Source organism: Emydura macquarii, unplaced genomic scaffold, assembly GCF_026122565.2.
Source record: "Emydura macquarii macquarii isolate MOO-44397 ecotype Brisbane River unplaced genomic scaffold, CSIRO-AGI_Emac_v2 contig_18, whole genome shotgun sequence".
In the NCBI taxonomy this organism is placed as follows: domain Eukaryota; kingdom Metazoa; phylum Chordata; order Testudines; family Chelidae; genus Emydura; species Emydura macquarii.
Genome location: NW_027130155.1, coordinates 8,996,910 through 9,019,672, shown reverse-complemented (window position 1 = coordinate 9,019,672; position 22,763 = coordinate 8,996,910). Strand labels below are relative to the sequence as shown.

The window sequence follows — 22,763 nt, the reverse complement described above, 5'->3', positions numbered from 1 at the left end:
TCACACATTTGGGCCCTTAGGCAGAAAGCTTTATTTTCCAGTCACATGGAGTGTTTACTGAGTCGAAACAGCAAGTGTGTGGTATATCAGACATCTGAATAAAGTGGTTACTTTTCTAAATCTGTAACTGTTTCTTCCCCCCTGACCCAACCCCTCGTTTCCAAATAGATGCTCCTGAAACTGAAAGCTAAAATAGTAGGTTGGTGAAGTCAGCAATACAGGATTCTCCAGAAAACATGTATAGGAAAAATATAAGCTAAACAAATGTTCTTAAAAAAGTCAACCTAACAAATAAGTTCTAGAGTTGGACTATTTTTTGTTCGTTCTCAGTGATGTAATTGTAACTAAGTTCACTTTAAAATATTAGGAAAAGTATTTAAACTTCAGTGTCTGAAGTTAGGACCGCAGGCCTACGTTTTCAAACCTGCCTCGTGATTTGGCATGTCTCTGTTTATCAATGCCAAATTTAAGACCGTTTGCAAGGGCCTGATTATCAGAAAGTGCTGAATCCCTGCCCTCTATTTTATTACGGTGGCTCAAACCAGGCACCTACAAACTGAGGTGTCTAGAATTGCTAGTTACTTATTAAAAAGTATACCATAAATCCATGATTAGGCAAAGATGCTACGCACTTACCCCCATTGACTTTTAGGAAATCTGTGAATATGAAGCACTTCTGAAAATTGGGCCAGTTGTTTAGGTGCCTAAATCTAGACACTGAAATTTGAAAACTTACTCGTATCTAGTGTAATGCCAGCCACATTTTTTGTGATAACTCCCCCCGCCCCCACAGAATTCAGGCACAAGTGAGCATAGGACCTCTTTCTTTTTACATTACTATAAAAGAGGCATGTTTTCCCTAGAAAAATAAAGATAACATAACTTGTTTTGAACATCAGACCTTTAATTATTTAGTAACTATTCATTAAGGAAGAAAGCCAAATGGGCAAATAGCTGAACAGAGCAAACTAACCCAATGCATAGGAAAGATAGGAAGTATGGTAAGAGACCACCCTGGCTAACAAGGATAGCTTCAATGACCTAAAAAAGAGTCCTACAAAAAGTGGAACCTACGCCTAATTATGAAGGATGTAGCTTAAAAAAAACCCAAAACACAAGCATGTATGGCTAAAATTAGAAAAGCCAAGGCACAAAATGAGATTAAACAAGCTAGGGACATAAAGGCTAACAAGAAAACATTTTGCAAATATGTTAGAAGCAAGAAGAAGAAGATCAAGGGCAGAGTAGGCTATTACTCAATGAGGAGGTACTTTTCTTGTTTCAGCTTTCACTAAAAAGGTTAGCAGTGATCAGATGACTGACCTAGTGAACATCAGTGTAAATGGGTAGGTCTGAGGCTAAAATAGGGAAAGAACAAGTCCTGTTGACTTAGAGAAATGTGATGTCATCAAGTCAGCAGGACTTGACAAAATACATCCTAATTTCAGTATCCAGAAAGATAATCGAGCAAATAATCAAACAATCAATTTGTAAGCACTAGAAGATAAGGGGATATATAACAGTTAACATGAATTTGTGAAGAACAAATCGTGTCACACCAACCTATTCTCCTTCTTTGACAGGATAACAAGCCTTGTGGATGGAGGGAAGCAGTTGATGTGATATATCTTGACCTTAGTAAGGTTTTTGATATTGTCTCGTAGTACTGTCTCATAAGCAAACTAGAGAAATATAGCCTGGACGAACCTACTATAAGGTGAGTGCAAAACTGGTTGGAAAAACTTACTCAGAGTAGTTATCAATGGTTCACAGTCAAGCTGGAAAGGCATATCGATTGGGTCCTGCAGGGTTCCATCCTGGGTTCTATTCAATAGCTTCACATATGATTTGGATAATGGCATAGAAAGTATAGTTAAAAAGCTTGCAGATGATACCACGTGGGGAGGGGCTGCAAGTGCTTTGGAAGACAGGATTAGAATTCAAAATGATTATGACAAATTGGAGAAATGGTCTGAAATATGATGAAATTTAATAAGGACAAATGCAAAATACTACACTTGGAAGGAATGTTCAATTGCACAAATACAAAATGGGAAATGACTGCCTATGAAGGAGGAGTACTGAAAGAAAGGATCTATGTAGGTGCTATAATGGATCACAAAATAAATATAGGTGAACAATGTAATACTATTGTAAAAAAAAGCAAACCTCATTCTGGGAGGTATTAGCAAGAGTGTTGTAAACAATACACAAGTAGTAATTCTTCCGCTCTACTCTGCGCTGATTAGGCCTCAACTGAAGTATTGTGTCCAGTTGTGGGGACCACACTTTGGAAAAGATGTGGACAAATTGGAGAAAGGTCCAGAAAACATGACCTAAGAGGGAAGATTGAAAAAACTGGGTTTGTTTAGTCTTGAGAAGAGAAGACAGAGGGATGACATAAATCTTCAAGTAATAGGCTTAAATTGTAGGTTAGATACTAGAGAACTTCCTAACTGTGAAGGTAGTTAAACAAATTACCTAGGGAAGGTTTTGGAATCTTTGTTCTTGGAGGCTTTTAAGGACAGGTTAGACAAACACTTGTCAGAGATGGTCTTGATAATATTTAGTCCTTCCTCTGTACGGGGGACTCGACTAGATGACCTATCAAAGTCTCTTCCGGTCCCACATTTTTATTCTTAGTTGAGGAGAAGGAAGTGATGACATCACAGTGTTGCAGTTGAGTGCATGGAGTGGTACTGTGCTTTGCTTTGGTTCTTGCTAAGGAGGTTGAGTAATGCTCCATAGGCAGTGCTATGGTCTGACCATGAACTAAAGTGCCTATCTACTCTGTGTGTTGTCTCCCCTGAACTCTTCTCCGATTGCTCCCTCACCATCAGGTCTGTTCCTTGTCCTCTCATCATGGTTCTGTTTCTCCCTATCCCTGTGCTACCTATAGAAGCAGAGCATTGATTAGAAGGGGAGGAGCACAACTGATGATGTGGAAGACTAGCTGGATCATAGACAGAAGTGGAAGGATCTTGTGGTGGGTTAAGACCATTCCTATTTGGACCTGGATCCTTCTGTTAAGTCAGTTCATATTCCTCACATTATCACCAGAACTCAAATCAGTTTGGAACTCAATTGTCTTGGGTTTTATGAGGATTAAATTTGGTTACCAGACTAATCAACGCCAAATGAAAAACATTCTGCCCCTTTAATCCCAGAAAAAGGACTTTTTTTCCTCCTAGGACATCTGGAGTCCTCCTAGGACATCCATGTTGTGTACTCATGGAAATCGCTGAGACACTTTTTCCTTTTGTATCATCTGATCCTGGTGTCTTCCCTCTTCTTCAATTGCTCACATGGACTGTAACCTATCACCTCTTTTTCATATTCAGAATTACAATCGGGATTTTACATTCAGAAACTTAACATTGTTAGTTACAATTTGGTAACAGCTGTCCTCCAGTTCCTTCATTTCTCTGCCCAGCTAAACATTTTAAGAATTGTTTTTAATAACAATAGTGCTTAATCCATGTATGAATACTGAGGCCACAATTCAATTTTGAGGTTTTTTGATATTCTTTGTCAGTCAAGCAATATGACTGAATTATAGCTGTGTATTCCTTTTAAAATTTGTTCTGTGATACTGAATACTAGTTGTTTTGGTGGATTAAGTTAAATTTACTATAGTTCTTTGGAAAGCAAGAATTGATGGCACTGTTTGATATCAGGCAAAATAACAGCAGGACATGGACAAGTTTCTACTTCTAGATCTGCAAGTGCACTTTAGTTATGACCTAATACATACTTAATAGGCTAATGCTTTGGCTCCTTCTAGCAGAATCCTTCATTATGTGAAATTGCTTAATGGTGTTCTCATGTTGACAGATGTTCTCTACAGTCTGGGTGATTGAGATCTATTTTACTTTTTAATCTAACCTGGATTTGAAGTATTCAGAACAGAAAGATCTATGCATTAGCCACCTGCCCCAAGGCTTACAGATTTTCTATGATATGTGTGTCATAAAAATGACAAATTTTGAGAATATTCTAGTAGTCCTTATGGGATCACTTATATTTTTACTCATTAAAAAGACTGAAATAGTAGACTTTGAAAAAGACTTACATACATCTTCATAAAAATAATTATTCTTAATTTTTAAGAAGACTATATCTGCTAATCTCCTGTGGAGGGGGGCGGGAAAGACCTCCTCCATTCTGTATCCACGCTGTTGAGGAAATAATGAATTGGAGGTCTTCAATACTTGTCAAAGTAACATCATACTCACTCTTTCGTGGGTGGCAGATGAACTCGAGCTAGTTGAAAAGGTTTTGACATAAGATTTTTCCATTTTAAAAAAATGCTGTTTTATCAAAAAGGTTTCTCAGGTTCAGGATTGAATTTCTGGTGAGAGAGAGAGAACTGCACCACTAGCAAGTAGGTTAAATCCTCTTTCTGCCTGATTTGGAGCAGACATGAAGTTGGGTTGCCCCCATTGCAGGTGAGTATGCTAACCACTGGGCTTCTCTCTCTCCCTCTGGATGAGTGAGTAGAGCTCATGTTTGTTTGTTGTTTCTTGCAAAGAAAATTTCAAAATGTCTCATTTTTGTTCTGAAGGGGAACAAAAACAATTTTTAAAACCACAAGTTTTTTCATCTGAAGCAGAATTCTTGTTTTATGGTCAGCCTTAGTTATTACAGTTAGACAAGGCTTGATGCCATACATGGTATGGTACGGCAATCTTGAAGAAAATTGTTGAACTGTGTGTTGGGGGGAAGCTTGCTTCAAGAAGATCTTCCAGAAACTGAACTGTAAACTTAAGACCTCATCATCATTGAAAATTGACAGTCTCAGATTAGCGGGCAACTTTTTTTCTGCCTCTCGGCAATCTAAGTCATTAAAGAGGAAGTGAAGACATGACAGAAGGTCAGATTCTGAACTACGTGACTGTGGTGTATTTAGGGTAATGCCAACTTAACCAAGAACCACATATAGTCCAGACTAAAGATGTCAATATGTTCTCAGAAGACAGGCATATCAACCTATATGATGTCATCAAAAAACCCCATGAGGGACTGTCTAAAAGAATTTTTTCAAGAATTGAATGATAAGCTGTTGAAAATGTGGTTTAATAAAAAACCAACTGACCCTTAATTATAAGAACACAAACACTATCTAGCCTATTAGTATACTGAAGGATAACAAAGTGATTTGGCCAGAATAAGTACTATACAGAACATTTTTCCAAACTTCAAGTTAATCACACTCAACCTATTTTGACCTCTTGGAACAGTTCAGTTAAGCCCTGCTCCTTTCCTGTGTTGTGGTGGTTTTTTGATTCTTGTTGCTTATTATTTGTACTACAGAAGTACCTAGAGTTGCCTATGGAGTCAAGGCTCCATTGTGCTAGGCACTCTATATGCAAATACATAGCAAGAGACAGACCATGTTCTGAAGAACTTGCAACGTAAATAGACAAGTCAAAGGAGAAACAGGCACAGAGGTGAACTGACTGACTTGAGGTCACACAGCAGGTTAGTGGGATAGCTGGGAACAGAACCTAGTGCATCTGACTGTCAGTTCAATGCCCTATTAGACCAGACCACTTCCTCTAGTCCTGTCTGGCTTCCTTGACATTTGAGATCCAGAATTTGCAGTGATCCTGGGAAACTACATATCTTGGGCTCTTTGGAATTTGGTTTCTCTGGTGCACTCATGGGCATCACTTCAGAGAGAATCCCGGAGAGCCTGCTAAGTAGAGCTGGCTGCACAATGGACTGGATTTTGCTCTTAATTGCACCAGTTGGATTTACTCTCATAACTAAGGGCTACATTTGGCCCAACAGCCATGAGTAGTTTATTCAACACATTTTCAACACATCAAGTGTTGAATAAATTTACATGTGATTACCATTTTTCTGCTATTTGGCTAGCTTTTTAGGGGGTGGGACAGAAATGATCACACACGTTGTTTGCACTTTCTTCCCCTCAGAAGTGAATACTTTATTCACAGATAACTTTAATCCAGTGTTCATCCCCCTCTCCTGCTAAATGTGACATGTGCAGCACAGGGAGGGGTACTTCCACACACTGCTGCTATGGGGAGTGTCATGAAGACTCTGATGCAGGCACTGAGTCCCATCTAAAGCTCCTTGCAGCATTGGGAGAGGAGAGGAAGGCCCAGACTCACCCCCCCAGAGTATGGCAATGGTTTACAGGAAAAAGACTATGTCCAAAGGTTCATTCAGCTCAAATGGGGACACAATGTTGTACAGGCTTATCTGAAGTGGACTTCTGATTGTTATAATTCACTCTACGTGAACCATAAAAGAAACAAATAACTGTAACAGGTCGTGACCTGTCTATCAGGCAGCCTTTCCATTTGTTCTTTGGGTTGTGTGGGAATGAAATGTAACATTCAATTTTGTTTTATTATTCAACATGTCCTCAGCAGGAAGCTAATAGTCCAATTCTTTGAGACAAAACATAAAGGTGGGATGTTACAGGAAATATCACAGAACTGATAGTTACTAGCCACTAATGATGGGCTGTGCCACAAACCTCAATGTTCTCTCATGGTGAGTGGTGGTTAGATCAAAGGTCTGGACCTATTTGATTCATATAGGAAGTCTCAATAGACAGCATGATAAATATGATAAATCAAATTTTAAAAAAGCAACATACTATCTGAGAATTAATCCATTTAAAAAAGCATCAACAGCGAAGACTGGCAAAGACATGCAACAGTTTATCTTTTCAGTCACCTGACTAATGGAAGGTGCATTTTAATAGACATGTTACTCCAAAACTAATTTCCCCTAAGTTAGATTTCTGCAAAGCTAAGGGGCATCACCTGACAAGAACTGAAATTAAAAGGAGCCCATAGCAACTCTCAAATAATCATGCACGCTCGTCTGGATCTCCCTGCCTAGAATATTCAGTGAACAAAATGTTGGCAAGCTAGCAATAGAAATAGTGAATCATTTTCTTTAAGAAGACAGCTAAAAATAAGCATCTCTCTATTCTGGACTCAATTATCAAAACTGGCTCTTGCTCATTAGTGTTTTAATTTTTGGGCACCTATAATGACTAGTCACTTTTGAAAATGTAAGTCTTTGTGCATAACATTTGGTTATAAAGCAAACATGGAGAGGGTTAGGATGGAAAACAATAAAAGGATTTTTTAATATTGGCAAGGATTTACATTTATAAGAAGGGCTGTCTGCATTACTCTTATGAGTCCCACAGAAGTCAATAGGACTTCTCACATAAGTAGACCAAGCAGGATTTGGCCCCCAATTCTTACATTACACTTAAAATATAATATGAAATCGAAACATGTCACTTCCAGCAGGCTACTCAAAATCTAATCTCCATCTTAAGGTTTCCGGTACAACTTTGTTGGACCTTTGGTTAAACAGCCACCTCTGCTCAACAGTTTGTTTGGTTTTTTTAGGGTCACTTAAGATGTGTTTCTCTGTACAAATTAGGATTTCACCCTAGACCGATAACCAAATAAGAGGCTCTTTTCTTTGACATCTAACTCCACTGAAGTCAACGGCAAAACTTCCATTGTGTTCAGTGGAGCCTGGATTTCACCCATTTATTTTATCTTTTTTCTCTTCACTCCTTTTCTGTGCTGGGTTACAAAAGCATTTCTTTGATGGAGTGGCATATATATATTTGTATATATCTCCCCTCTTGATTACTTATGCAGTAACATTTGTTAGATTTCTATCTAATCATGGCATTTAAATATCCTCTTCTGTCATATTTAGTTTGTTTTAATATGTAAAATTATAGATAAGTACTCTTCTGGGAAAAATTGTTACTTTAGCCTTGCTTATAGGTAGCAAGAACACAACTGACAATGCTGTACCTGTTGACCTCCCACCTTGTCTGCAGATGGCAAGTAGATAGCATAATGAGTGCTCAATAGGCAATTTTGCAGCTTCTCTATAATGATAGCAAATGTGGTGAGCTACTGTATACATATAAAAGCATGTAATGAGAGCTGTTACAATTGCAGAGTGAGGGTGATTAATGATCCTGACTCATTTTCATAGTTTTTGGCTTTAACAGGATGATTCAGTACTATTTCAGAAATTAAAAGTTCTCTTCTACAGACACACAGCAGCTGTGAGTGACCCAGAGTGACCTTTTGAGATGTTTACAGCTCAATCACTGTTAATGAATAGGCAAAATACTCCTATACTATTCTGGTGTTTTATAACACCAGCTCTTACAGCAAAAGACAGGGTTCTTGAAACAAGTTCTATCAAGCTTATTTCTTTCCACCCCACCCCCCACTCTTTAAATATTTTTAGTTTTGTCTTGGGGCTATTTAATATAATACCAACATTTTCCACCTATATTGGTAAATATTTATTATATTCACAATCCTATCTGAATAATTTGTCCAGAAAACACATGAAGCCACTGTTAGAACAAAGCTGTAGGCCCACATTTATTAGAAGTGCCCTGGTAAATGTGGAGGTCTGGTTTGAAAATTAGGACCTTAATCATTGTGGGTTGCATTCTATCCATGTGTCAAATGGGAACAGTAATATCTACTTCATGGCTGATTTCTACAGCTTAACGAGCACCGGTGAAGTACTTTGAGACCTGAGGATGAAATACACTTTTGAAATGCACAGTGTTATTGAGGTGTAGTTTCAAAATCAGCCCATAAGGGCCTGATCTTGTATCCAGTAAAGTAAATGGTAAAGCTCCTATTGACCTCAGTGGTGGAGGAACAGGGCCCAAATGACTTGTCTAAAGTTGACAAAGCAAGTCAATGGCAAAGCTGGGAATAAAGCCCAGGAGCCCTGACTTTAGGTCACACCATTAGACAGCACTCCTTCTTAAAAGGGAGTGATTTAGGGATACTCAAAATGTTCACAATGAAACTAGAAACTAAATGACTTTTTATTTCTCTAAATTTGACATTTGGTTTTTTTCATGAACATTTTATGTATTTTCATGGGCTCATTTGTGTGAAAATGTGTAAATTTTTTTTTTTTATGACCAAAGCAGCATTTTCATAAAATTTGACTATAATGCATTGGGGGGGGGGGGAATATGAAAATTAATGGAACAAACTTGCAGAATGTCTCATGACCCTGGTGTGGTGATTCCACAGGCCTATTAGTGACACAAAGGGTTTGCTGACACACGGTTATTTTCCTCAGTGAAAGTTTCATATTCAAGTGCTGGTGATATTTACTTCCATTGCCACCTGAAATATGAACTTTGTGAATCAATGATAATCCATTTTTAAAACTGCATTTGGGACCAGAACAGTATCAATTCAAGACATACTGTAATTTCCTTCTCACAGTGAGAATGGCAATCTTTCCTTGTCACAATAACAAAAGGGAGTTGTTTTTAGAAGGAGCAAATCTGAATAAAGGAAAATGGGGAATTTGTGAAGGAAGAAGCCTATATGCCAGTACAGAAATTTCTGGTAGAAAAAATGTGCCTTTGGATCCACCAGACTTTCCCTCCATTCCATATGAATGCACTATTGTTGCTCAGTGGATGGTCTGCTTTCTGATAATTAGCATGTCAAGAATCCTTTTCTATTAAAGAGACTTTTTTTGGGCCAGGGCCACCCCTTCAAAAGGAAGTTGCAAACTGTTGTTGTTTTCATATAATGTCACATTTGTGCATGCAAAAGGATATTTGCAAGTAGAATCAAGTTATACTGCACACCTAGCTGCCCATCTGCATAGGCAGCAGTTCTTCGTTTACAAGCAGAGTTCCTTGGAAGATTTGATCGCACAAGTCTGAAATGTAAGTGTCTCATTGTGTCCTTTGCCATATGTGGTAGTTACTGACAAACTGGCCCCAAAAGTACTGGCTCAACCAGCAATACTGCACTTTTACTGTCTGTAGTATGATATTCGATGCTTCTAAACTTGGGAAGTTTATGGCCAGTCATTCAAATGGATTTATCATTTAAGGCAAAAAAAAGTATATACATTTTTGCTATTCAGGACATACTCCAAAACCTCTCTTTCCCAGGCTTTTGAAAAGAAGTTGGGTTATGCAGCGAGGGAGGGAATGTATGTTGAATGAACATATAAACCATATAACCTGTTGGTTTATTTTGTTAGTTTTGAAATAGTGTGTGCGTGTGGTGATAAGATGTATTTTAATAATGGTATTAAATACATATATAAATTACTTTGTGGACAGTGGGAAAGGAGTTATTTTGTAAAATGGATTATGTACCTTAACTAGTACATTATTTGGATTAATGTTTGTAAAATGTATTGAAGATGAAAGGTGGTGTATAATACATGAGTTACCACTGTGATGAAAGCCAAATACATGCCTGTAAGAATAAGTGAAATGATGTTGTTACTCTAACTCCCACCGCATTATTGAAAGAGAAGCAAACACACAAGAGCTGCCACAGCCATCAATTTAACTTAGTAAGATATAGAACCTATTCTCATCTGTTAGTGGGTGGGACTGGGGTAAGGGTTCATTAGCAGGAACATTTTCTGAAACATTATCAATAGCTTCAGTGAATCACAAAACAGACAGCGATTCACACAGGATTATCTGTTTGTCTTCTCCAATGATGGCTACTCACAGTCTGTTGGCGTAAAAGACAAACTCTTAAAGGACAGACACACTATTGGCAAATTAAAGTAGAGACTGACAAAGCCTGAGAGACTAGTGTTTGTGCTTGAAGTGGGAGGAATGGCATCTTTGGAAAGTCTCTAAATAAAAACAAACTATTTAAGACCTTTCTACATCAAAGGCAAAAGCCTGTTCTGCAGAAATGGAGATGGAAGACAAACCCCCTGTTCCAAAGCCTAAAGAGGATTTCAAATACTTCAGATTTGCACAAATTAACAAGAGGCAATTTGCTAACAAAGTAACAAGCATCACTTCACCTTTGCTTGCAGGATCAATTTCCTTGAAGCTAGCACTTTAGAGAAAGGTAATACGTTTTTAATCATGCAGATTTCTCCAGGTGATAACGCACATGGATAATATTGAAACATATTGTTTTGAATTACTTTTTGCCTTTTCTTCCCATGTGCAGGCTCAAAAATGGAGATCTGCTTTTAAAATCTGTCCCTATAGCTTCCCCCTTAAAGATCAGCTCAAAATGAAGCACTTTCAAGGAAAACAACATTCACCCCTGTAGGGAAGGGTACAGATAATGGTTGCCTCAGATGTAATCATGGATTTTCTGTTTTAATACTGATAAATGATAATATTGTATCACCTTTCATTTTAAAGACTTTATATGGCATTTATGTGGGATAATACTGCACCAAGAATTACTTAGTGTTAGTAAATTGCAGGGTCTAAGTAAATGGAGAAGATTTAAATGACCTAACCTGCGGCTTCATTATATTGCATATGGCTTACATATTCAGGTGAAAAGAGATGTGGTGGGATCAAAAAATTAAAAGCAGACCATAATTCCACTATTAACCAACATTTTGGTTGCATTACATTTAAATGTAATCTATTTGTGTAATCCATGTCACTCAGCACATTTCCCTATATGGAGAAGTTTCAAAATAAAGATTATGAGATGTGTAGTCAATGAGAAAATCTGGATGGCTGCATTTGTTACAATTACGTGTTTCATGAGGCACCATTTAAGTTCTTTGAAAATACTGTGCAACCATTTTGACTCCAAAAATGGATGATTCAATATCAAACACTAAAGCTGTTGAGATAAAATCTTTAACCAGCATCAGTTATTAATTTACTTATAAATTGGAGAGGCTCAAAGAACATGTGTTGAGTTTATAAATAGATTGTCTGATGTTAGATCAAAATAAAATAATAATAATAATAAAAAAAAATCCTGCAGGAAGAAATTAAGGAAGATCAGTAGTAAAGGATGTTAAATACTTCTGATCAGTCTGATAGAAAAGCATGACTGACTGTTAGTTTGAAATTTTACACAGGTTTTAATGGCCTCCATCCAGATTTTTCAATAAAAGATAACATCCCAGTGATAACAGTCAAAGGTGTCAGAGAAGCTGGAGATTCTTTCCATATCTTATGGTCATGTTACAATCTCAAACAGTTTTGGCAGTAGTTGATGAATGTACTAGCAGATATTCTAGGCCACAGACACTATAGATGGTAATCCTACATGATTCTGGAGAGAGAATGGGTTTTTCTAATCCTAACTGGAAGATAACTAGGCTATTGTGAGGTAAGTGTTCACCAGAAGTCTACTCTATCTCCAGTGATGACGGACTGGTACTCACCGATATTAGAACAGCAGCGCAAAAGCACGTTATCCCTTCACTAAAACCAACACAATTCCTCACACCCTCTATAGTGGGGCCTGGAAAGCACAGAGGGATGAGCTTGTGGAGAGGTCACTGAGGTGGGTTTCATGCCATGAAACTGCTCTGCAGGGCTCTATCTGTGGTAGCATCAAGGGGGTGTGGGCACGTGGCCGGCAAGGTTGAATTGGGAGAGGGGAGAAAAGCAGATCTCACAGGCCTATTGTTTTAGGCTGTCTTCAGACTCGTTGCATTGGTTAGGATCAGATTATACTTTGTAGGTTATCTTCGCATCCATAAGGATTAGTGATTTAGCTGCTGTAAATCAGCTTACCTCCCTGGACTTCAAATGCAGACATGCTGGTTTATGCCATGTGAGGATGTGGCCCTAATGTAATTTATATTTTAAATTTGCATCTTTGATGGCAACCTCCCTTATACCCATTTCTCACCCACCCCCAACCTTGGCTTACTGGCCCAATTTATTGCCTGAAAGCCAGTAAATTTGCAAATATTTGGATCCAGTAGCTTAAACCCCATACATAAGATGTATATAATTGCTCCTGGGCTGGGTTTCACCACAATGTGTTCATGACTATGCTGGCTTCTCAAATATCTTCCATGATATTCTGCTTTCTTAAAGAAACCACTCCCATTATTATACATATTTATCTGTGTGATCGTTCCAAAGCTGTCCCAGATGATTCAATATTTAACTAATGCTATGTGAAAAAATTAAAACCAAATCTCTCCTTACATGCATGACTCCAAAAGCATGGAACAGCTCAAACTCAAACACAGGCATGCATTTTACAGTGACTGATATTTTATACTTTAAGATGGAATTAATTTCCTTGCTATTTGATAGAAGACAATATACATAAACATTGAGTGGCACACTATTGTAATACTTAGATGGATACTGTTAGTTTTTGGTGTGTTTTCCCCTGCCCCTTCTTATCTCTTAAGTAAAAAAATTAAGTAAAAGTAATCTTAAATATTTTGTGATACTGATTTTGATTCTGCAGCCTTCATTCAAGTCCTCACCCATTGCTGTTAAAGGAGGCTTTGCTTTTCGGTAAGGAAGACAGTTGGGCCATTTATTAAAGTAAAATACTTTGCTAAGTGAGAATAGTGCCCAACGTACAAGGGCTCCAGCTGAAGACTAACTGACTTTTCTTCCCTCTCTAATACATCAGTGCTAGTTAGTCTTGAACATGCTATTTTTTCATGGGTGTTGATTTCTTGAGGGATATTGAAGCTGAGTGACTTCCTCTTAGTAGCATCATCATTAACTACTTATGTCTTAGTATCATGCACTCCCTGATGAAAAATGAGTTCAATCTCCTTAAACTGTCTGACATACATTGTATTAGCGGGTCTACATTCCGTTTATTATGTAAGTAGTGTATGTTTGGCAAATATATCTGTTTAGACTCTGAAGCTCCAGGCTATATAATCTAGTTCTGTATTGGGATGACTGAATTTGAAGATAGTAGGTCCTCTGAAAGGTGATATGGAAGGGCTTTGTGTCTGCTCCCCAACACTAAATGGGGAGTGGAGGAGAAGAAAACTCATGTAAATAGGCTCTTTGACACCCTGAACTACCCTCTGTGCATTCTGCGCTCAGTGGAAAAGCATCCACTGACTTCAACAGGAGCTGAATTTGGACCCCTGTTCTTCTCTGTATTCAATGCATAGGCCAACGGGGCGGGGATACAGTTGCCAAGGCAAACTGTTTTCCTCAGCTACACTAGTGTTAATTTGGAATGACTCTGCTTAAATCTTTGGAATTGCATTTGATTTACACCAATGTAATTGAGGGCAGAATGTGACCCATGGACTCTCCCTCCTAAGAAGAGGAAAGGGTTAGGCAACCACACAAGATACCAAAGGTGCATTCTGCTCTCACTCCCAGCATGCAAATAGGCAGGATGATCCACAACTCTAGCTATGTTTGATGTCAAGGAAGTGCCAGACACTGGATTTAGCATGTAGAGAGTACGGGGCCAAATTCTGATTTAGATTCCACAGCAATTCATTGACTACAACAGACGTATTCTGAAATTATATAGGAATAAATTAGAACAGAATCTGGTCTGGTGTCTTTCACTGTGCCATTTGCTGTCTTATGGATCTCTGTAAACACTGGTAATAAGTGTGGTGGTCTTGCATTGTACGTAATGTAGTCATATACTTTCTATGTGATATGTCCCTTTTCATAACCATTATACATAAATGCAATTTAAAAATAGAACTTGACATAGCCAGCACCTGTGTAAAATAAAAAGCCAGTTCCGCATTCATATAACACAGCCCCTAGAAATATAATTAATGCACAGGCTAAGGGACTAGCTGAAATACTGTACAGCATCATTGTATTCCATGACCTTCCAAGCTCTCTATCATTTGCTGTGAAATGTTGTTGCTAGAAGCTTTTTCCTCCTCTGTTTTGGTTACATTTCACTGAAATGTATGTAGCCTGGCAGCAGCCATCAAAACTGCTGGCATTAGGACAAAGAACAGGGGCAGAAGAGCATATAAGAATCAAATCATCTCCTGAATGTGATAGATGATAGCAGTTTAGAATTAGTTTTAAGTGTGGTTTGATAGTTATGATTTTGCATTTAAGATTTTTAAAAAAAATGCTTATTTAATAACTTATTTTCTCCTCAGTAAGCACCCAGAATCCCTTATTAATGGTTCATACATCACGAGAACAGGCTGCTAAGTCATTTTTCTCCAGGAGCAGCAGTCTCCTTGACTCTGACAGGAGATGGAACACATACCTTAGGAAATCATTCCTATCTGGTTGATTCCAGTTGAAATGTCTCAGGAATTTTTCCTGTGAGCATTTTGATGGAAATTAGAGTGAAGGGTAAGAGACACAGTTCTCAGATATTTCAGCTGGAGTTAACACTGGCAGGCTCCTTCAAAAAAGAACATAGCAAGGGGGCACCACAGCTCAAATGGGCACTACTGTATTAATATCCAAATCCGAATAAAAACAGAACTCTGCAGAACTCCAGCAAAAAAACCAGAAGTCTGTTAATAGATCAAAAGTGTTTAGTAAATGGAAATGTTTAACCAGCCCTCCGCTTGGGTGTTCAGAAGGAAAATTGCACACAGATTGGGGCAGCATAAAATCTTACAACAGACAGCGAACATGAGCACATCAAGGGCAAATAAGAATTTTAATTCAGCCTATCACAAAAATAATTAGGTTTTTTCATTAATAAGCGTGTTTCTATCAGATGAAATATTGGTATGTTAATGTGTATTTCTGTTCTGTTTGTGAATAAGTGAGTCATAGCTGCTATTTGCTCTGCATTTGATGTACAATTCTACAGCACTTGCAGTAGCTGTATATTCCACCCATTCAAATTTTGGCTGGAAACATCTATTGGTAATGGGAAAATCAAAATGGACCCCCACGGTCCCCTCTTGCATTAAAAGCTGCTGGAAATGGGCTTTTGGACATGCAGTAGCTGTAAGGATTTGAAGTGAATTTACAGAAAAGACCATGGGGCGTGCCCACAAATTTAGTAGAGTCCCAGAGATCCCCAAGATACCAGGGACAATTGGCACAGAGGCCCTGGATATCTGCACTAGCTCTGATCCATTGCCATCTCCCCAGGCTCCATGCAACTGCACTAAGACAGCCAGCCCCTGGGTATGTGGAACAGCAAATAAAGCTTGGGGCTGTATTGCCTTTTCTCGGGAAGGTCCAAGGAGTGAGCTCTACCCCTCCTCCTTTCCCAGCCTGGACCCTGGATTGTGCAGGGAGTGCTCCATCAGGCGGGGGGTGGGAGGGAGGTCATCTGTGATGCAGAGGTGGCTAATGCCCTTGAGGGAAGAAAGGAGGAGATTTGTGCCTAGAAGACCCCTTACACACATAGATGGAGTGGGGCATGATCTGGCCTAATAGAGGGTTAACTTGTTGATTTAGAGTGTTTAGGGTTCCTGTTTGAATACCTGTTGTTTGGATGTTCAGTGCTGTATAGGTGTCTAGAGATTGGAGAGGATCTTTTAATTCATCCAAATAAATAAATATGAATTGGGCTAAATAAAGATTCAAAAAGGAATTTAGTCCCCCTATCCCGGTTGCCATATTATCCAGAACATAAGCCATCACGGTATAAAAAAATTTCTAACTCTTCTAGTTGCAAAAATAACCTTGACAACATAAACTGATGCATGGTTGTCTTGTTGATTCTGTAGCCATACAGCCTAAAACAAAAACACACACAGAGGTGTGGACTTATCCATCATCTTAATAGGATGTTAACTTGAAGTGTAATTATCAATGCTTCTCTGGGCTCACAGAAGAAACTCCATGAACATCCAGTAGGCTGAGCAGAATTTACATTCCATAGTGGCATGAATGCAGTGGTCATGGAAAAACCAGACAGAGAGACCCCCTCCTCACCGCCACAAATCTCCTAACCCTCTGCTGCTGCTGACTTGCTGGGCCTCCCTCAACTGATCTGATGCCCTCCTGAGACTAGCATCTTATTCTCGATCCATCTTGCTCCTCATCTTATCCTCAATGTCTTCCTAAAGGGTAGCTCACTGCAGCATCATCTCTACAATTTTCTTAGCTGTGGCCTGTAGAAAAGAATAAAAAAATAAAGTCCTGTTTTTAATTCTTATCATAGGCTACTAGTGGGCCTCAGTCCTCCAGGGCCAATGCAGTGATGTGCAAGGTAGTCAGCTTTGCCACATGCACATCTTCACTCTGGGTGCCCGCATAGGAGGAGGAAAAACTATTCCCCTTTCCTAGTTAGTCTCCTCCTGAATGAAGTCATAGTCCAATAACAGGAGAGTTCAATTGTAATGATCTGCCAGAGAATAGTTATCTTCAGTCTTGCAGTTTCCCAATGTAGTCGTCATGTAATCCAGCAAGACACTAGATCTACATACAAGCAAAGCAATGATAACCTGTGATAGAAGAAAAGAGATGGTAGATAACTCATGGCACAAAACTAGGGACTGAGTCAGGGAATTCCTATAGTTATACATCTTAGCCCTGGAAGGGACTAAGCAGGCTTGGGAGACTATTGCTCCATTGACATAGCAGCCACTAAATCATACTTAGCATAATTATTGTGAACTGCCCTCCACCTTGTAAACTCAGGTTCAAGAGCAGAACATGACTTAGAGATCTCCTAGCCACGGAAAGAACAATACTCAGACTCACAGCAACATTCAACACTTGCTCATGAGACACTACTGATTCCAGGATGAAAGGAATGCTTTCAGCTGGCACTGATATTTTTCTCTTACTAACGTCTAATGATCCTAATAGAACATCAGTCTCTAGCCTCTCCCTGGTAGAGTACCAGCAGCCTCTCTATGCTCTCCATCCTACATATCTGTAAAGCTGCCAAGAGAGATCATGAGGCAGCCTGGATGACACCCAGCTCTACATATCCTTCACCTTAAATGCAAACAGCCTCCTTCAGTTGACCTAGTGCCTGAGTACAATCAGAGCCTGGATGACAAGCACTTGGCTGAAACTAAGTCTGGGTCAGATGAGGTGGAAACAGTTTGAGAAACTAGCCAACATCACAACTTCACCTTTTAATGAGGACATTTGCCCCATATTGTCAATAAGGTACAGAGTCTTGGATACCCCTGGACTCTTTATTACTACTAGTTACTCAGGCCATTAGAAACTCCATCTGTCTGACTTCATCCCCTAGCCAAAGTGAGATATAAAATCATGACTGCTAGACTACTGCAACACCCGGTACTTAGGGCTGGAAGTAGGGACTTCCAAGATGCTCTAGCTGGCACTTAATACAGCAGCCCGACAGCTAAGCAACACTGGCTAGTGCTACAGCCACTTCCCTGGCTCTTCACTGAGTTCCAGATCAAAGTCAAGGTCCTAGTCTTAATATCCAAAGTCCTGATTGGAACCGGACAATATGACTCAATTTCTCTTTCTGAGGTGACAAACTGGGATTATCAGTAATAATGAAATTATCAACAAGAAGGTTTTGACTCAGGAGCAGAGGACAAAATGTCATGTTTCCTCACTCTTGGCTATGGATCTTCTTCCACAACCAGGCCGGCAAATCTTAGCACGAAACCTACCTATTCATTTCAGCAGAATGACAATGATAAAACCTATTTAAAGCTTAATCTATTTTATAAGCAGAGAGAGAGAAAACCAAGTAAAATAACTTATTGGCAATATGTAATTTTTCTCAGATGCTAAAACACTACTGTGATGGGTTCAGTGTGAATGGCAAGACTTGGACAAATGAACAAAAAGTAAATAAACCGTGTAAATTTTTATTTTTCCCACGCTTTCAATAATCTAAGTTCTGAGGCATTCTTGGATCAAGTAGCACATGTAAGGAAACTTTAAAAAACAAAATATCTATATTTTGAGAAATTTCCCTTTAAATTTGAACAGCGACCTGTGGAGCAATCAGATTCAGCGTTTGCTTTATCTGGGTCATTAACATGTAGCAGTTCCTGCAAAACACACAGTATTTTTCCTCTGGCCCAGCTAGAAGGGTTTACAGGCCCTACAGCCTCAGCACACCTTTATTCACTCAATTTGCCATTTAAATCCAGCTGCTATAGCAAATTGTCAATAGCAATCTAACTGCTTCATATAATTTTTTAAATCTGACTTTTAATTAAATGTGAATGAATCTGATACACAGTCATTTGTGCAGCAAGTGTAATCATATTTTATGCATTTGAAACTTTTGGATGCCTGCAGTACATGAAAAGCACTTTATGAGCACTTGCATTATTGCATATTTCATTATAATGTAATTCCATATTAGATATTCCATTTATGCACAGACCAAAAATAGTTTCTATTCTGTAGCAATGCAAATTCCAATAAATAATCCACAAGGAATTTTAAAGGTTTAACCATTTGTGGCATACACTGTTTTGCATCTCTGAATCAACTATTGAATAAACCTCATCCTGCATCTGATACCAGCAACATACAGGAATCAGAAAACAACTGAAAGGGAAGACGCAGCAGCCATTTCCATGAATGCACTGATACCAAGTTAGGGATGCCCTGAGAAAAGCAACATTTGTTGTGCAGTGTTACCTAGCTGTGCAAATTCTGTTTATTGCTTAAGAGCTCAAATTCAGCATCTAGGTCAGATTTCTTGTATCAAGGCTGTCTTTTGCTGCCCTTACTCTTACATAAAGCACATCATTGACTCCAATGGGTGCACTATTAGGCCCTGAGTAGTCATTAAGGGCTTGATTAGGGCTTTCAACTGCTGGATCTCTTGGAAGGTGCTAAAGGGGGGTTGTACTTCAGCCAGAGCTCATGGAGGAATATTGTCCGAGTCTGCCAAGCTTTCTCCTGAGGCACTGATGAATAATGAGCAGGGGTAAGATGAGGGATAGAGCAGGCACTGTCACCATACTGGGCCAGAGCTCTGGTGTTGTAGAAGAGGAGCAGAACGGGGCCCTAGCTCTGCTTGCCACTCTGGCAGGCCTCTATATAAAGCAAGAGGTAAGGAAGTTCCTTGCACACTCCAGCCAGGGTTTGTATCTCACTCTATAGGACAAATCCTGTCAACTCTCTGGATGTAAGGCCTGCATGGGTCAACTGTACGAGGGGACAGAATGAGATGCTTGACAATCTGGTTTCAAACAAGTTTGGGTGGGCATAATACACATGAGCTTGACAGAACATTTTTGTAATTCTAAACACTAGTAGACAATTTTTTTGAGTGTCCCATGTTTATGTTGGTGTCTCTTGAACCATTCAGTTATTCTATTTCCTGTTTAACAAAGGAACAAAATCTGGCTAGGGACTCTCTGAAAATAAATCTTCAAACAATGTGCTTTGTTGGCTGATTGTGTTTTTTGTGTATATGTCTTAACCCAAGAGCCCCTAAAGGAGGTAACTATACATGTACCCAGATCTTAGAGGGAGCTCATCTGTATTTTGTAACTCCTGGCCTGTTACTTAATACATGCTGTTATTGCCTGTTGATTGAGACCCAAGTTACTATATTTTCCACAAACGGTATGAAATTCACTTTTATGAATGTTACTTGTGCCTTGAAATGAATCCATTGAAACCTGGCTATCAATATTTGTTCCACTATCACACTGAATATGGTAGTGATTCAAGTGGTAGACATTCAAAATCTGTCTTCTAGGTATTATAATAGCAGCTCACTTTTAGATCATGTTTGTATTTTTCGAGGCCCTACATCCAGTTCCCTGCTGAAGTCTGGGACTGGCAGTTGCTAGAACGAACAACATACAAGTAGTTTCCTAACAAAGGCCAAGCTGGGACACTGCAAAAGATAAATCTATCACCACAACCTTCTTCCCCTAAGGGTCCAACTTGAGAGGGCGAGGCCTGGAGAGAAAAAGCCTTCTGCTGAGTTGGGAAAAAGCTGGAGTCTTCAGACATAATTAATAGAGGGAGTATGGTTACATCAGTGTAAGTGAGGAACTCAAGGGCCCAGACTCAGAGGTTGGTCTAATTGAGTCTAGAGGGAGGCAAAGGAGGTGTAACATTGAGACTCATGGAACTGCTTCTTCTTTCGTGCTAGTGTAAATCAAGAGCACTGGACTCCACTCAAATCAATTAAATTACATCAGCATAAAACAAGCTTAAAGAGAGAGGAAAATAAGGCTCCCTCAGATTTAAGTAGACTCGTTTTTTAATTTGGATCACATCTACTTATCAACATGTAATTTAGAACATGAAGCAGTGAAAGAACCTCCCCCTCCCTAGCTATGGGCCACTGCATGTTGCAAGGAAGCAAGTACAAGTCAGGTGCTGCTGCAGTCAGTATTAGGATATCCTGGCAGCTCTCAAATGGTCAGCTCAGGGGAAGACTTTTCAAAAGTGGCTACTTAACCTGTTGGCCAACTGGCTGCCTTCTTTCTTTGTCTGATGCATGCTGCTATGTCCTTCTTTAAATGTTGGGCTGTTTGGCTCTGCACAATCAGTAGCAGGTGCTTACCTCTCCTTTTGCTCAAAGGGGAGGGAGACATCACTTTAGTTTGTCCCATCAAGCTTCTCTTGTGAAATTGCTTACATGTATCTGCTCTGTTTCACCCATCAATGCTATCATCAAGTGACTTGCAAGCAGTAATGGCTGGGGTTAGGAAAATACGGATTTGATCTAAAAACCTGTACATGTATAAATTTGTACTCTTAAATTTTTATAAGAACCAGCAATACTTTAGTGAGTGTCAGTCTGGGCATAGCTCATTACGGGCAATGGGATGCAAAAGAGTCTAACAAGGGTCCGTAAAGAGCTGAAATACACTGATAGGGCCAAGTTTATTCTGTAGTGTAATATCATTTAATTTGGTCATCAGGGATGAATTTGACCAAATTAATCCCAGAAAAGGCTGCCTAATATCACTATTTATGACATAATTAAAATTGCAGCTGCATTTTTCGTTTGTAACCAGTAATAACAAGTTACTGATTAAAACTTGTGAGAGGAAGTTTCAGCCTTAGGATAAATGTTTTGATCCACTATTTTAAAACAAACAAAAACCTAGTCCATTTAAAAAAAGAATACAATGTTAAAACAATCTCTATTTTTGTTAACTCTTTTTTGTACTTGTACAACTAAAAAATACTTTAAAATCCTGCGATAAGGCAAGAAATTAGATCAGAAAATGCTCTATTTGTTTTCAGTATTTTGAAGACAACAAGCTCCACAAATGTCTAAATTTCAGATGATATTCAAAAAACAGTCAGCACCTGGCCAGGAGCCTTAAAGGACATTTCTTGAGAGCAATTTTTTAGCATGCACAGCATGTGTTCCCAATACATATTTACACGAAAACCCAAAAAGGTTCTAGAGCAGCTATCTGCTCTACTGCATAAATACTTTACAATAATTTATAAATACATATTTAACAGTTTAGCCCTTCCTTTCCATCAGGTATAAAACCACATTTTAAAACAAGATGACTATAAACTCAATAGACCAGAACAGCTATTTCATTCTTTCATGTAAGATGCATAGCCTAACTTTCCCTGTAAATTTTGTTTGCTCTTACCAAAGTGATTCCAGGGTTTTGGACACAATTCAGTTTTTGTTTTTAAAATAAACATCTATTATGCCAGGACATTATTTTATAATCTATTATTGTTCCTGTTTCTCTCCTCTCCTTCCCTCCCCTCCTCCTCAGCTAGCAAGACAATTATAACCTATGGGGAAAACTTTGTAAGAAGCTTGTAAATGTCCTACTTCCCACATCTCCAGGATAAATAAAAGTTCTGTCTTACCAGCTACTCCTCCACTAATGAACTATAGGAGTGGATCCTGTTTTTTAAGGCAAGAAGATTGAGTTCCTCTTCCAGAAACTGATGGAATCATGCTGGCCCACTCAGGGCTGATGATCAAACCCTCAAACTAATAAACTATTCTTATTCTCATTCAGTAAAAGGGGAACACACACTCCTAGATTTTGTGGTATTGATGCTGGTATCAGAAGTAACAGTACTGGTGTGTATTGCAATTTCCTTTGTTTTTTACTGTCTAGTATGTGACATAAGCTTGTGC

At 38.9% G+C, this 22,763-nt stretch overlaps 1 protein-coding gene and 1 long non-coding RNA gene across 3 annotated transcripts in view; one reads left to right on the top strand and one right to left on the bottom strand.

Annotated features, from left to right (window-relative positions):
• SLC9A9 (solute carrier family 9 member A9) overlaps window positions 1-22,763 on the bottom strand; it is a 288,473-nt gene that overhangs the window by 22,230 nt on the left and 243,480 nt on the right. The gene's annotated exons all lie outside the window — the stretch shown is intronic.
• Window positions 1-22,763, top strand: part of LOC137158374 (uncharacterized) — a 174,251-nt gene that overhangs the window by 48,310 nt on the left and 103,178 nt on the right. The gene's annotated exons all lie outside the window — the stretch shown is intronic.